At 36.1% G+C, this 16770-nt stretch overlaps 1 protein-coding gene across 1 annotated transcript in view; it reads left to right on the top strand.

Annotated features, from left to right (window-relative positions):
• Diaph2 (diaphanous related formin 2) overlaps positions 1–16770 on the top strand; it is an 826225-nt gene that overhangs the window by 747094 nt on the left and 62361 nt on the right. The gene's annotated exons all lie outside the window — the stretch shown is intronic.

Raw genomic sequence — 16770 nt, 5'->3', positions numbered from 1 at the left:
CTTCTGTTTTGTAAGCTATGTAACAGTATTTTTGACCTATTTACACTATGTCAATTCAACCCAGATTAGTTGGTTAGATGACTCTAGTTTTCATCTTGTACATTTTGTTTTATAAAATTTTAAACCATGTTCACAAATGGAATAAGAACATTCTAGTGCAAAATGTAGAATAAACACCTGTTCTTATTCCCTTGTCCTATTGCCTACGCCCTCTCCTTAGTATCTATGAACACCTGCCATATATTTATTTTTACATCATTAACTATTCCGTACTCTTCTACTAAATCCTATGAAGAAAAAACACTAACCCTTCTAGTTTTCTGAAAACTCCCCTGTACCTAGAACAGTGTCTGACAAATAGTTATAGTAGTTGTGTAACATTTGTTGTACTTTGATAAGTTTTACAGCTTAGCTATTTCCACTGCTGTGATGAGTATTCTCTTATACAGGAACAATCTTTGCCCACAGTGGATAGTTATCATTATGTTCATTTGTTATTTTATTACCAACAAGATATTACCTGAGGTACCATAAATAAAATGACTTAAGTGCTCTCCAAATCCACGTGCCTTTAAATTTTACTTAATGATATACATTCTTCACCTTAAGATCCATTCATTCATTCAAGAATATTCATTGGGAACTTACAAAGAGATGGATACTTGCTCAGAGAGACACACAGATAATTAAGGTATTGTGCTTTTGCTGTCATCTGCCTAGTTGTTTTGGATTTCTCCACAAAATTGAATGTCGTTGTTTTTGTGACATCACACTTAACCTGATTTTTCTAATAATTTCATTTTTCACCTTGGCAATGATATTTCCTTTATTCTCTGCAAATAAAATGTTATTGTTCACCAAGGCTCTATCCTTAGCCCCTGCTCTTGTCACTGTATCTAAGTATCTCTCTGCAATCTTACCCACTCATACTTACTGTGTATGTGCCCATCCTGTGGTTGGAGTCAGAGCTAGCACTCCACCAGTTCTGATGGTTGTTTGGAGATAAGAGTCTTGCAGACTTCTCTGACTTTTGAACCTCAAGCCTCAGATCTAAGCCTCCTGAATGGGTAGGAATACAGGCGTGAGCCACCAGCACTTAGCTCACTCATATGTTTACAGGTAAATATTTCCCAAGCCTGTGGTTACAACTGACATTTTTTTTTCTGGAACTTCAGACTTGCATAACCAAACATCTGCTGAACACCTCTACCTAGATATCTCAAAGGCCCTTTCAAGTCAACACGTGAAAATCATAATTCTGTATTTTCCTCCAAAATCACTTGCTTCAACTATCTGTACATGGTCCCACAACCTAACCAGTCCCCCTAGATGGAAAGTAGACATGAAACTTGGCTTCTTTTATCCTAGAACCCGTCACCATTTTATAGCCTTGGAATCCTGCCTGTTTTGTTAATTACTTGTTTCTTGACTATGTAAACCTTACACTGTTCTAACTGCCAGTATTCTAATTCCATTTCTTATCATCCTTTGCCAAAACTACTGCAGCTATATCGTAAATGGCATTTCAGCTTCCAATGTTGCCTTCTCATATCCATCATTCTTTCAGAACATTACTCATTATACTCCTTTGCATTCTTCTCTCCCTTAATTCTCTTCACTTGATGAACTCATGCTTAACCTATAAAATTATTTGACCCCATCACCTAGAGAGCTGTAGATATTTCTTTAGTTCTCTCATGATACTATGAGCATGTTATTACTGCTGAACCGATACAGTGCCTCATATTTAGTTTATTTGCCTTCCCGACTCTTCTGTTAGCTCACTGGGGGCACTATGTCTTGTTTATCTTTGTAGATCTAGCATTAAGAGAGTCACTTGGAACTTAATAGGCACTTCATGTATGTCTGAATAAATGAGTAGATGAATGAACAAATGAACAAGCAGCAGAGAAGGCTTGTGAGGTTCAATATTAGGATATCAAATATTACTATATTCTTTCTACTTTACATATCAGTCTTATAAACTGATTAGGAAAAATAAGTACATGAAAGGGCTGTAGTCTACCAGCCACATACAGTTGTGTACTACAAGATTGTTTTATCTGACTTTGCCTTTTTGAAGCCTTTTTTTTTTTTTGCCAGTCCTGGGGCTTGAACTCAGGGCCTGAACACTGTCCCTGGCTTCTTTTGCTCAAGGCTAGCACTCTACCACTTGAGTCACAGCACCACTTCTGGCTTTATTCTGTTTATTTGGTGCTGAGGAATCGAACCCAGGGCTTCATGCATGCCAGACAAGCACTCTATCACTAAGACACATTCACAGCCCATTGACTTTGCCTTTTTGATTAGTGATTATACCGAAAGTATCTGGGAATAGACAATTGTTCATCCTCTGAATTATATGTTGAATATTTTGATGGTTTACAAAACATCCCATGATTTCTAGACCTAATTTACATCGCTGCAATAAGTGAAAGGTGTTTATGAAATTAAGTTCTTACTTCACATCCATAAGTCTGACCTTGTTCAATGTCAGCAAACCAGGCCTCTGGCAATCAGTTCACAAATTTGACTGTTGTAGTCAGTTCATTATCATCTTTAGATGACTCTACCCTGGAATGGCAGGTCAAGTATCAGTGGAGCCTTGTCAGACCTTCTTCCTAACAAAAGTGTCCTCAAGCAGAAATGTATAGTTTTCTCTGAGAAAGCTTTTCCTTCCCAGAGGAAAATGTAGCCTCTATAAGCCTCTTTGAAGCAGTCAGATGGAGATTACTTTATAAAGATGATGGTGACATTGGGCAAGAGGCTGATTTGAATGGTAATCTTAAAGAAACCCATCAAACTGAAGGAAATAATGCTGCTGGTCTTTGGTGTGTTAAAGTAGAATCTCTTCTTGTTAAGTCATAAGAATTGAAAGAAAAATGACCCAGACATTGGAAAAGAAGCATGCCATACAAAACTGAATATTCTCATGTATGTGACTTGTTAACAAAAAAAATCAAGAATAGCATCTAGATATCACACCAAAAGAGTTCTGTATATGTCTTCTCTCCAAAACATATCACTCTTTCCTTCTATGTCATAGCCAGTATGGAGCCTATATTAAAACCCTTGTGAGTCAACCTTGACTCAAGCCAGCCTTTTCTTGATCTCCCCCCTCTCTTTCACCTTGTTCCCTCCTTCTTTCCATCTCTTTTCTTGGTGGTGCTATTTGAAATCAAGACCTGTTGTTTGGTAAGCTTGTGCTCTGTCACTTGAACCACTCCTCATGCCTTGCTGTTCATTGGTTATTTTCAAAATGAAATCCCATAGACATTCTGCCTGAGCTAGCATTAAATCACTAGCCTCTGGATCTTAGCTTCTGAGTAACTAGGTATATAGGCATGAGGAACCGGTGCTTGACTCCTTTTTTCTCTTGAGGCAAAATTTCAGTGATGTATTCCAGGCTAACCTCACACTCAGACTCTTCCTGGTTTAGTGTACAGAGTAGCTAAGATTATAGGCATGCGATGCCACATGTAGAACTCATTATCTTTTGAAACTGTTGGATCTCTAAGTACTATAAAATTATCTTATTTAAACAGAACTGCTTTTCCTTCTGCCTGGCCTACTTCATCACATCCACTATACTTGTGCTTCTCCATGTTCCATTCAATATTTCCCTCCTACTCTCTCTCCCATCTATGAGTGCTGCCAGCCATTTAGCACTTTACTTAAGAACATTTCACATTTACTCACTACTAAATTCCTCAAACCTTTGCAGCCTCAACTCTGGAAATAGTCATTATTCATCTTCTCCTCTACTGCTCCCAGGGTAGACAGTGACATACATTAGGTATGTTGGTTAGGTCTGTTGCTAGTGAAAGAAAAAACATACTTTCTGAAATAGAATTTTGAAAAGAAAAAATCTGTCACAATACATCTACTGGATTCTGAGAAACTGTGATTGCTGTAATTATTGGAGATTTATGTTACCTGAACACATAACTGGTATCATATGTGTTGAAAATTATCCTGAAAAGATTAAAAATCTTGCATCTGTTGTATGGACAGAATTTTCTTGAGGACTGACATGTATTTAATTTGATAGAATTGAGGAAAATAATTGGAATGGAGGAAATATTCAGATATGGAACCCCATTGTCCTTTGATTTTTGTTGCTGGTGTTTATTTGGTTTTTCAGTTGCTTGGAATAGAGTTTGGAAAGGAAAAGGAAATGTGCCAGTGCTCTGTCATAAGTCAGGTATGAACGTTTTGAATTAGAAATGCAGAAAACAGTTTTCACTTTAATGGCAAGTTATGAATGGAATCTTCCTTTTGTGTCCTTGGAAAGAATCCAGTAACTATTTGCATTGTCTTTCAATCCTGTTTTATTCCTATTGATTTTTACTTGATTGTGGCCCTGTGCCCATAGGGAACCATAGGGTAACTTGGCTACAAGTATGATGGATATGCCATGAACACATTAATTGACTGTCAGTGGGAAAAGGAGACTGAGGAGTTTCTAAGCATGATTACTGTGAAGAAGAAAAAGAGGAAGGACAGTAGGCCACATAGTTCTCTTTACTATTCATCAGTTGATTGCCAAATATTAATCCAACAAAACTGTATTATGTTATATGCTAGAGATACAATAGAAAAAGCTACTAGAAATAGAGTAGCAAATTTGATATTTCTTATCTCAAATGTCTTGTAGATAAATAAGTAAATTATAATGAATTATGATATGGTTTCATATGGTGGTACTAGTGAGCATTCAGGGCATATACAGGAAAATCCAAAAACTCTGATTTTTGGATGATAAGGCATGTACCAATAGTCCCAAACTGGGAGACTAAGGCAATAGGATCTCTTTTGTACTAGCCTGAGTGAGAAAGCAGATCTATCTGTCTGTCTGTCTCTCTCTCCCTTTTTCATTTTTGTTCTAATTTACAACTGAATCCTCTGTTGTGTACACAGCCTTTTCTTGACCCATTCATCAATTTTTAGACATTTGGGTTGTTTCTGTTACCTAGACATTGTGAATAATGCTGCAATGAATGTGGGAGTGCAGGTGCCTCTATTATACTGAGTTACCTGAGTTACATTCCTTCAGACAAATGCCCAAGAGTGATATAAGTGGATAGTTATATTTTAAAGGGTTTTTTTTTCAGGAAACTTTATATTGATTTCTACAGTGATTATATTACTTTATATCCCCACGAATAATGTATAAGCATTCTTCTTCCACAGCATTTGTGGTGAGAGCTGTTCTGACTGCAGTAAGATGGAATCTCAGTATCATTTTGATTTGCATGTCCTTTATGTTCAGAGATGCTGGACATTTCTTTTTTTTTTTTTTTTTGGCCAGTCCTGGGCCTTGGACTCAGGGGCCTGAGCACCATCCCTGGCTTCTTCCCGCTCAAGGCTAGCACTCCGCCACTTGAGCCACAGCGCCGCTTCTGGCCATTTTCCGTATATGTGGTGCTGGGGAATCGAACCTAGGGCCTCGTATATACGAGGCAGGCACTCTTGCCACTAGGCTATATCCCCAGCCCTGGACATTTCTTAATATATGTATTGGCCATTTGTACTTCTTTTAAGAACTGTCTGTTCATTTTGTGTATTTATAAATTAGGTGCTTGATGTGGGGGGATGTAGTTTTTGTCCTCCCTGTGTATTTTATTTGTTAGTCCTTTGTCAGTGGTATAAATGGGATAGTTGATACACTTTCTTGCATTTGATAGGCTGTCTATTCAGGCAATTCAAAACAATATAGTAGGACTTTTCTGAAAAGAAAAAAGAGGAAGGAAAGAAAGAGTGAGAGAGAGAAAGAAAGAAAGAGAAAGAAGAAAAGGAATTTTTCCTAGAGCACTGTGAACTGATTCTGAAAGCTGTGTAGTAGTTAAACAAGAAACAGAAAGTCTGAGACAAATGTTCTCAGCAGAAAAATAATATTTAAGACTCAATCATTTGGCAATAAATCTGGAGAGAAGAGTAGCTAAAAATCAGGCAGAAAGATTTCTACTGCTGGCAGTGATATTGTATACTTGTGGTGAACTTCTACATAATCCAGATAAAAGACAAAAAGTCTTTATGAAAAAATCAAAAAGTTGCCAAGCCATACAGAAGATGAGAAGTGAAACTCTCAATTAAGTAGAAATATATATATGTGTGTGTATATATATATACCAATATTTCCCTCTGGTGTATTTGCCAATTCTTACCATAGAAATAACTCATCAGAGATTTTACGTGTCTCATAGGGGTGGGTAGAGAAAGGGAAAAACACCCACCCACAGGCTAGCAGTCAGTACTTGAGGGGACAAACCCCTGAAGAGAAAGGATGAGTAGAGAAGTGAACTTGGCATTTTGGACTTTTTGATTTTTACCTTTAGCTATTTGCAAAGTTCTTTGTCTGTGGCATGAGAAAACCTAAGTAGTCAAGTGAAAAGTAGCTGGAGTGGAGTTTTCAATAACCTCATAGAATTAAGAAATATACTATTAATGTTCAGGACCTTTCATAAGAGGAAATACATTAGGAACCATCCAAATGAATTTTAGTAGCCTTCAAAAATGTGGGACATGCCCTTCCCACATTCCTGCTTTTGTCTTCTCTTTCACCTTCCTCTTTCCTTGTCCCTTATTTGCAATTCCCATCCACTGTTTCTTATTGCTGGTTCCCTACCCTTACTCTTTTCCTTGTCCCATTTTGTTTCCCCTTTCATTTCCATGCCTATTTTTTTTTCCTTTTTCTCTTCTTCCTGTCCATTTCTTTCCTTTCTTGATTCATTTCTTTGCTTCCACTACGAGAAATGAAACTAACATTTGTCAGACAGACTCTGGTGACTCATGCCTGTTATTTTGGCTACTCATGCTTACTATTCTGGCTACTTAGGTGGCTGATACTTGAGAATCATGGTTCAATTAGAGCCAAGGCAGAAAAGTTCATGGGACACTTATCTCTGACAAACCACCAAAAAGCTGGCTAACCGTGCACACAAAAAAGCTCAGAGAGCTAGGTAAGGGAAAGGGCTTATCAAAATCTAGAGACAAAGGATAAAAAGACAAATGACTCCAAAATCAATACTTACAAAACCATTTGGTATAAACCAACTGAACAACTCATCAGGGAAGAGGGAAAGGGGGAGGGGAGATATGAGGGAGGAGGTAACAAATTGTACAAGAAATGTAACCACTGTCTTACATATGAAACTGTAACCCCTCTGGATATCACTTTGAAAATAAATAAGTAATTATTCAGAAAACAAAAAGCTCAGAGACAGTGCCCAAGCCCTGAGTTCAATCCCTTAGGGTCCAAACACAAACAAAATTGTCTATTAAAAGGGGGAATTTTCTATACAGAGATCTACCATGATACTATAAATTTGAGAATATTTTTGGATGTGATATGTATTATAATAAAACCTACTTTTCTACCTGAATTTTTATGGCATACCATACAGTCCAATTGAAAATGCCTTTTAGAGACTCATTGTGTTTAACAAAGCCACATCAAAAGTGTACATATGCTGGGCAGTGGTGTTTCAAGCCTGTGATCCTAGCTACTCAAGAGGCTGAGATCTGAAGATCACAGTTCAAAGCCAGCCCTGACAAGAAAGTCTATGAGACTCTTACCTCCACTTAACCCCCAGAATACCAGAAGTGGCACTATGGTTCAAAGTGGTAGAAGTTTAGCCTTGAACAAAAAAGCACAGAGACAATACCCAGGCCTTGAGTTCAAGCACCAAAACTGACAAATCATATATATATATATATATATATATATATATATATGTATATATTTCCATGTAATAATATATACCTGTTATATATATATTACAATAATATATCTGTTATGTGCATCTGTGTATACATCAACACAGTTGTTTATTGAAGTAACTATGCAGGATTGGAAAGAAGAGGTTTTATAGTCTTATATACTGCTTATTAAAACATTACAATCCAATTTTTAGTAAGGTGATTATTACAATTTATTAGTCCATCACCATTTAGAACAATAGCTGTTCTAATATAATTAACCATTCAAAGAAATATGTTATAAGTGTTCTAAACTGCATTTCTAATTACTTGTAACTAAAAGTCTCTAGAATTCTAAAATCCATTTTGTCTTATGAAAGGCTTCATTGCTTAGCCCTGTTGTTGAACAATTACTGTAGATTAGAGTAACTTCATTTTCAAATTACATGTCAAACATAATTTGCTAGTAATAACATGAAATACATGGCTTCACTCTACGGAGAAAAGTCTGTTCAGCACTTTTTAATCCCTTATACCTAAAGAGAACTTCCAGTATGAGTAGATAATATCTGGCCCAATGTAGATCTATTTGTACTTGGATAATGCATGCACATGTACACACTGTTATATTTTATGACTATTTGGGTACATTGATTTTTCTATAAAGAGAACGATTATCCACATCTCTTTGCACAGAAGTACCCTTAAATATTGGCATAGGTAAACAACTTGCTAAAATAAAACCGATGCTTGGCACAACTATTACTGGTGTCACGAATTTTACAACTATAATATTTCTGAGAAGCTAGCTTGAATGCTGTGGAACAATTTTTTTCTGAGTGAATGCAGAAGGAGTTTGGTGTGCTGTAAAACTTCTACATTTCATTTTGCATTCTAGTCCAGGCCGAATCTTAAGTGTCACTAAATTTAATTCCATCCTGAATTGTGGCCCACTGTCATTCCCTCTAGAAGGAGTTTTCTCTGCCACATTGGGCAGACAGCACATCTGAAACAAAAGAAGTGGCTCTGCCAGAAAGCAGCTAATAAGAATGGAAAGGAGTTGAAAATACTTAGAGAAATAAATTTTTAAAAAGCATACAAGTGCCTTTAGCTGTGCACTATTTTTTCCTCTCCTGCTCCTGTTTGAAAAAAATTGTTGACACCATCACAACTGATTTTTTCCTTATTAAGAAGGACCTCTTCATACCTCAGTGTCCTGAAGACATGCAGTTACTTGACTTATACCACAGTAAGTATCCCAGAGCTGTGAGCTTACCAGTTGAAAATTTGATTTTGCTTGCTGCAGTTCATATACAGTATGAGTTCACATCTGTAGGCACATAATATCTTTGTACTTCATTGATGATGTCAATTTTGAGCATCTGGTCAATGTGTTGCTGGTGTCTCCACTTTATAGGTATGATTTCCTATGTTTTGACTAATAAGCACTCTGTGGAGAGACATTTTAAGACCCAGTAAGTACATTGCTGTACTTTAACTTCTCTAAATTTAACAACATTTGATGATTCTTTCTTGAACCAATCTTTACTACAATGGTTGTTTGTGTTAATTTGTTCTCAAATGGAAGAAAACACAATAATTTATTCTCATAATTTTCTGGAGAATATGGTTGATTTCCTTTGACAATGCTCTAATATAGGCAAATGTTCTCCATGGATTCAGTGTATTCACTGAAATGCAATCAAAATGAGCAGAAAATAAAAGCAAAGAATTTCTGCTCTACAAGCAGCACATACACTCAAGTACCTATATATGCACTCTTCCCAACAAGTTGTATTGTGTGTATATGTGTTTGTTTGTGTGGTGTGTGTGTGTGTGTGTAATACAATTTCAGTGCTTTTGGAAAACATGGAAGTTATTTTAATTCACTTAGTAGCTGAAATCCATAGTTTCTAACTTCCTTATTTTTTTTGAATTTACTTTTTTGATGTTGTTAAATATGTTTCTCGAATGATGCAATAAATCATGTGATTTCCAATGTATTATAATAAAAGATAAAACTTACAAACACAACAAAGTACTGTACACAAACAACTCAAACTCAATCCTCTTTTCAAAGGACCTTTTGCCTTCACTTTACAGTTTTTCCTATCATATTGATAGTTAATATGCAGCTTAGCTTATATTGAGTAACAATAGTGAAAGCTACTGTATTAATTGCCCTACATACAAATATTTATGTAATGGAACAGTCCTTGACATAAGTAGTTTTGTTATCTTTGTTGTGTAGAAGAAGAAACAGTGACTCAGAGATGTTTAGTAACTCCCAAAGGAAAGAATTGGATATACATCCTGACTCCAGTGTTTCAACTTTATCTTTCTATCATTGGAGAGTGCGTAAGGAGTTCCCTCAAATATCCTGCTTTTCACATAAAATCATAGGCCCTTGAGATTTGTACACTCATGAAAAGCATTTTTCACTGTCTCCATAAAGAGGAAAGTCTCACAAAATGAAGGATTTGTGAGGACTTATTTGAGTAAAACAGTCCTTAAGAAGGCTGAAATGGAAAAAAAAAGAAGCATTTCTTACTCCTCACATGTGGAATGACAGTTAAAAACTCCATTACTTTCAGTCAAATTTCACCTTATCCATTTCGTCATGTTTCATCTCTTTTCCCTTCCATGTTGCCTTAATCCTTTGTGCCCAAGATTACTTACAGTTTCCAAACTGACTTTTATTTGTTTTATTTTATTGTTTTCTATTTATTGTCATTTTTGATGTGATATACAGTGCAGTTACCTTTACATACATCCAGAAATAAGTACATTTCCTTTCATTTGGTGTCATTTGTTCTGTCATTCTCTCCTATCCCCTCCCTCCCATCTCCACTCACGAGATGCATAGTCAATGTCCGGTGCAGCTAATGTGCTTCATTGCTGCACTTTTCACCCTTTCCCTCTAATTCTGTGCTCTCCTCACACCCTCCCACAAATGTGGATGTGAATACACTGTATATAATGGAAAGAACACAGTCATCAAAAAAAGGAAAAAAATAACTCTGTTTTCATATCTTTGGAGTTCATTTAAGTATGCATATATATGTATATATATGCGTGTGTGTGTGTGTGTGTGTGTGTGTATAGGTGCTTGGGTATTGCACCTTTGTGATTCCTTCCTAACACTATCCTCTTTTGGGCCTACTGTATGTGAGTATCTAGGATTCTGTTTATTTTGTCATATCCCAGTACATTTCGATCTAATTTCTGCATATCAGGTAGAATATGCACCATTTGTCTCTCTGAGCTTGGTTTACCTCACTTAAACATGATTTGTTCTATTTCCATCCACTTCACTGCAGATGATATTATTTATTCTTTGTAATGGCTTTGTAAAATTCCATTTGTATAATACCACAATTTTGGGGTTCACTCATCTATTGTGGGGCATCTGGGCTGTTTCTGTATCTTGACTATTGTGAATAGTGCAGCAAGGACCATGTATGTGCAGGTGTTGTTATCATATCCTGGCCCATGATGTTCAGGATGGATGCCAAGGAGTCATATGGCTGGGTTGTAGTAAAGTTCTATGTTTAGATTTTTTTATTGAACTTCCAGACTGCTTTTCATATTAGTTGTACTAGTTTACATTTCCACCAGCAGTGCAGTTCCTTTTCCCCCACATTCCTGCCAGCATTATTTTGTTGTTAGAATTCAATATTGGCCAATCTCACGGTGGTAAGATGGCATAACAGGGTTGTTTTGATTTGCATTTCCCTTATGGCCAGGGATGAGTATTTCTCCATGAGGTTCGCTGCCATTCTTACCTCATCTGAGAAATCTCTTCTTAGCTCTCTTGCCCATTTAGTAATTAGTATACTAAGTTTGGGAGGGGTTAAGTTTGGGAGGGGTTATTTTCTTGAGCTCCTTGTATATATTGGATATTAGGATTTTGATGTATGGCTGGTAATATTTTCCCAATTGGTTGGCTGTCTTTCTACTTTAGTAACCATGTCCTTAGCTTTGCAGAAACTTTTATTTTAATGTAATCCCACTTGTCGAGTCTCTTTCCTATCTGTTGTGCCCCTGGGACTTTATTCAGTAAGCTCCTGACTGTACCTATAAGATAAGATGTCTATCCTACTCTCTCTTGCAGTAATTTCAGAGTTTAGGGTCTGATGTTGAGGTCTTTGATCCACTTTGATTTCATGTTGGTGCCTGGTGACAAGCAGGGGTCCACTTTTAGTTTTCTGCATATGGCTGCCCAGTTTTCACACCACCAATTGTTGCAGAGGCTGTTTTCCCCACTGTATGCCCTTGGCTCCTTTGTTGAATATCAGATGACTGTAAGTATATGGATTTATTTCTGCATCTCTAACCTGTTCCATTGGGCTTCAGATCTATTTTTTTGGCCAATACCAAGCTGTTATTTTTTTAATTATAGTACTATAGAAGAGTTTGAAATCTGATATTGTGATGCTGCCTGCATTGATTTTTGTTTTGTTTTGTTTTTGTTTTTGTTTCTTTTCTTTTTGTCTAGAATTGCTTTGGTTATTTGAGGTCTTTGGTTAATCCATATGAAATTTTGGATTGTTTTTGCTCTCTTTTTAAAGAACAGCATTGGGATTTTGATGAGGATTGCAATTAGTTTGTATGTCAGTTTTGGCAGTTATGGCCATTTTTACAATGTTGATTCTACCTATCCATAACATGGAAAGTCTTTCCATTTCCTACTGTCTTCTTTGATTTCTTTCTTTAGATTTTTATAGATTTTGCCATAAAGATCTTTTACATCTTCAGTAGGTTGATTCCTAGTTTGTTCTTATTTTTTAGGCTATTGCAAATGGGCTTATTTTCATGATTTCCCTTTTTGATTGTGCATTATTGGCTTATAGAAGGGCTACTGATTTTAAGTAGGTTACTGTTTTTAAGTAGGCTACTGGTTTAATTTTGTATCCTATAACTGCTGAAGTGGTTGATTAGTTCTACAAGTTTATGGGTTTGGTTTTTTTTTTTTTTTGGATACTTTAGGTACAAGGTGTCATCTGCAGATAGGGATAGTTTAATTTCTTCTTCCCTAATGTGAATCCCTTTAATGCCATTTTCTTACCTTGTTGCTCTGGCTAAGAATTCTAGAACTATATTGAAGAGGAGTGGAGACAGTGGGAATCCTTGCCTTGTTTTTGATTTTTATGGGAAATAATTTTGGTTTTCCCCATTTATTATGCTATTGGCTGTTGGTTTGTCATATATAGCCTTTATTGTTTTAAGGAATATTCCTTCTATTCCTAGTTTCTCCAAAGCTTTTTACATAAATGGACGTTGTAGTTTGTCAAAGACTTTGTCTGTATCGATGAGATGAATATGAGGTTCTGTCCTTGGCTCTGTTGACATGGTGAAGTACATTTATTGATTTGCATATGTTAAACCAGCCTTGAATCTGTGAGATGAAGCCTACTTGGTTATGGTGTATGAGTTTTCAAATTGTTTCTGGATTATATTGGTTAATATTTTATGGAGGAATTTTGCATCAGAGAAGTTGCTCTGTAGTTCTCTTTTTGTCGTATCCTTTTATTGTTTTGATATGAGTGATATTAGCTTCATAGAATGAATTGGAGATTGCTCCATTTGCTTCTATTTCACAGGAAAGCTTGAGAAGTATTGGTATTTGTCTTAGAAGTGTTGAAGAATTCATCAGTGAATCCATCTGTGCCTGGGCTTTTCTTTGTTGGAAGACTTCTGATTTCTTCCCCTTTCTTGTTGGATGTTATTGGTTTGTTTAGCTGGTTTATATTGCCTTGGTTCAGTTTAGGCAGTTTTAGGTTTCTAAGAAATTTTCCATTTTTGCTAGGTTTTCCTCCTTTAGTGAGTATAGCTTTTCAAAGTAGTCCTTTATAATCATTTGTATTTCTTGGATGCTTGTTGTTACATATCCTGTGGCATCTCTGATCTTTTTTATTTTAATTTCTTCTTCTATTTTGAGTTAATTGCCTAAATGGTCTGTCAATTTTATTAATGTTTACAAAATAACAACTTTTTGTCACATTTTTGTATAGTTTTTTTTAGTTCCTATTCCATTGATTTCTGCTATAATCTATCTCTATTAGTTTTAGATTTTATTTTTTCTTCTTTCTTTCTGGCAGTTTTAATTGCATCATCAGTTTATACACTTGATCTGTTTCTGTTTTATGTGTGCACTTAGCACTATAAACTTTCCCCTCAGCACTGCTTTTGATGCATCTGAGAGGTTCCGTTATGATGTGTTTTCATTTTCATTGAATTGTAAGGACTTTCTAATTTCTTCCTTAATTTCTTCTGTGATACAGGTGTTATTAATAGTGTGTTATTCAGCTTCCATGTATTTGAGTGGTTTCTCCAACATATTTTGGTGTTGACAACTAATTCAGTTCCAATGATATGATGCAAGGGAGTATGCCAGTCCTCTTGTATTTGCTTAGCGTCTTTGTGTGTACTATAATATGATTTATTTTGGAGACTATTCCATAGGCTGCTAAGAATGTGAATTGGGTCATTTTTGGATGAGATACTCTGGGTGTCTTTTAAGTCTGAGTTATGATGCCATTTAGTTCAGAGGCTTCTTTGCTAATCATTTGTTTGTTGTCCTGTCCTAAGGTGATAGCCCGCTATTAAAATATCTCACTGTGTTGTGTTTGTGTCTCTCTTTTTCTGTAAGTAAAAAAGTATTTGCTTAACATAATTATGTGATCCATTGTTTGGTGCATAGGCATTGACCAGTGTGATTTCTTCTTCATGGATCATTCCCTTTATTACTATGTAATCACCTTCCTTGTCTCTATGTGATGATTTTAATGAAAAGTGTATTGTATCAGATACTAATATGGCTACTCCTGCCTTCTTGCCAGCTGCATTTGCATGGGAGATCTTTGTTGATCCCTTCACTTGGAGTTTGTTTTTAATCTCGATTATATAACAACATATGGGTGGAACTTCTTTTTTGATCCAATATGATGTTCTTTTTCTTTTGATTGAGGAATTAAGTCTGTTAATGTTTAGGGTTATTTTAGAGAGATGAATCACCTTTCCTGCCATTTCCTTGATTTCCTGTATTTTGTTTCTTTCCTCTTCCTGTGCTCACTAACTTGCTTTTCTAGTGATTTTTGTCTACTGTGTTTCCTTGGTTTTGATTATTTTAATCTAATTGTATTCCTCCTTTTGGGATTCTTTGTACTGCTGGCTTAGGGATCATGAATTTCTTTAATTTTTGTTTTTTATAGATGGTTTTTGTTTTACCATCAAATGTAAAGGATATCTTCACTAGGTTGTGTTGGCAGTTGTTGATAGTCAGTGCTTGGATTATAACATTACAGGCTCTCCTTACATGGAGGGTTTGTGTGGAGAGATCTACAGTGATCCTGAATTTCCTTCCATTGTAATATGGATCCTTCTTTGATTTTACCATACTGAAAATCAATTCCTTGCTGTTCAAGTCTAATGTTTTTACTATGATCTATCTAGAAGTGTTTCTTCTTGAATCCTGTCTACTAGGGGTTCTATGTTCTTGTTATGCTGGTAAGATTTTATCTCATAAGATTGGGGATGATCTCTTTAATTATTTTACTGAACAGTTTTTTTATGCTTTTACTTTTCAATTCTTTCCCCTCATCAGTCTCAATTATGTGTAGATTTGATTTCTTAGGTTAGTCTGCCAATTTTTGGATTTCTCTTTGCTGAGTGTTTTTTCCATACCTTTGACTTTTTCTTCTAGCTCCTGTGTTTTTTTTTATTAATTAAATTTTGTTGACAAGGTGTTGTGCAAAAGGGGTACAGTTACATAATGGGGCAGTGAGTACATTTCTTGTGATATCTTACACCTTCATTTTTCTTTCCCTTCCCTAGATCAGGTAGGCATATATACAATACCCAGTGTACCAAAATCATATACAGTAGCCACGTGGTGTGAGCCAAAGGAAATTCACCTAGAACTTTAAATATAACGTCAACAATAGAGTTTGCTTATCCTTGTCTTATCTGATCATATATACCTAGCTGTTGAGCTATTGTGATCCACTGAGAGGTCTATTGTAGACCTTTTTATGTTTAGTAGTTGTTTGGTTTTAGTTACATAATGTAAGGTCTCCGACACAAACCTGTGGGAAATACCATTTGACAAGAAGTTTTTTGTTTCACAGATCTGGTCCCTACTGTCCCCACCCCCACCTTAACAGTCATATATCAAGGAGATCATGCCCCTTTGTTTTCTATGTTCTAGGCTTGTCTCCCTCAACATTATTTGTTCAAGTTCTGACCATTTCCCTGCGAATACCAATATTTTATAATTTCTAATCGCTATGTAGTATTCCATTGTGTATAGGTACCACATTTTTTGGATCCATTCATCTGTAGAGGGGCATCTGGGTTGTTTCCATATTTTGGCTATTGTGAATTGTTCTAGCTCCTCTGTTTAATACCTGACTTCTGATGTTCTGTTTTCCATTTCAGTTATTCTGTTACCTATGGATTCCACTGTGTTTTGCATTGTGCCAATAGTACCAATGTACTAAAGATACTTAACTGTTCACATTTGTGCTATAGTGCATTACCATTCCCTTCAAATATTCTATACTAGAAACATCTATTTGTAGAATTTCTGCAGCAGATCATTTACTTTTTCTTTCTATGGTATTTTGGCTTCACACAGTTTCCACCATAACTCTAACCATTTGATTATATTGCTTTCAAAGGGGTTTAAATACCAGATTAAGAATCATATACCCTAGTCCGGCACCAGTGGCTCATGCCTGTAATCCTAGCTACTAAGGAATCTGAGGTAGGAGGAGAGGGGTTAGAAGCCAGTCCAAGCAGTAATGTCCCTGAGACTCTTATCACCAATAAACACCCCAACCCCCAGTATGCATTAATGTGCGTAAGTGAATGTGCATTTGTTAATTTTAGCTATTGTCTCATTTTTTTGCCTGCATTCACTCTTGGACTATGATCTTCCTGTTTTACATTTCCTTTCCTAGGTGGTATGACAGGTGCATGCTGCCATACCCCGCTTCTTTCATTGAGATATAGTCTTGCAAATTTTTTGCTGGGTCTGGCCTGGAACGATGATTCTCTCAGTCTCAG

The sequence above is a fragment of the Perognathus longimembris genome, chromosome 28 (assembly GCF_023159225.1).
Source record: "Perognathus longimembris pacificus isolate PPM17 chromosome 28, ASM2315922v1, whole genome shotgun sequence".
NCBI lineage: Eukaryota > Metazoa > Chordata > Mammalia > Rodentia > Heteromyidae > Perognathus > Perognathus longimembris.
Note: the sequence above shows the minus strand (reverse complement) of the source record. Positions and strands in the feature narration are given on the sequence as shown.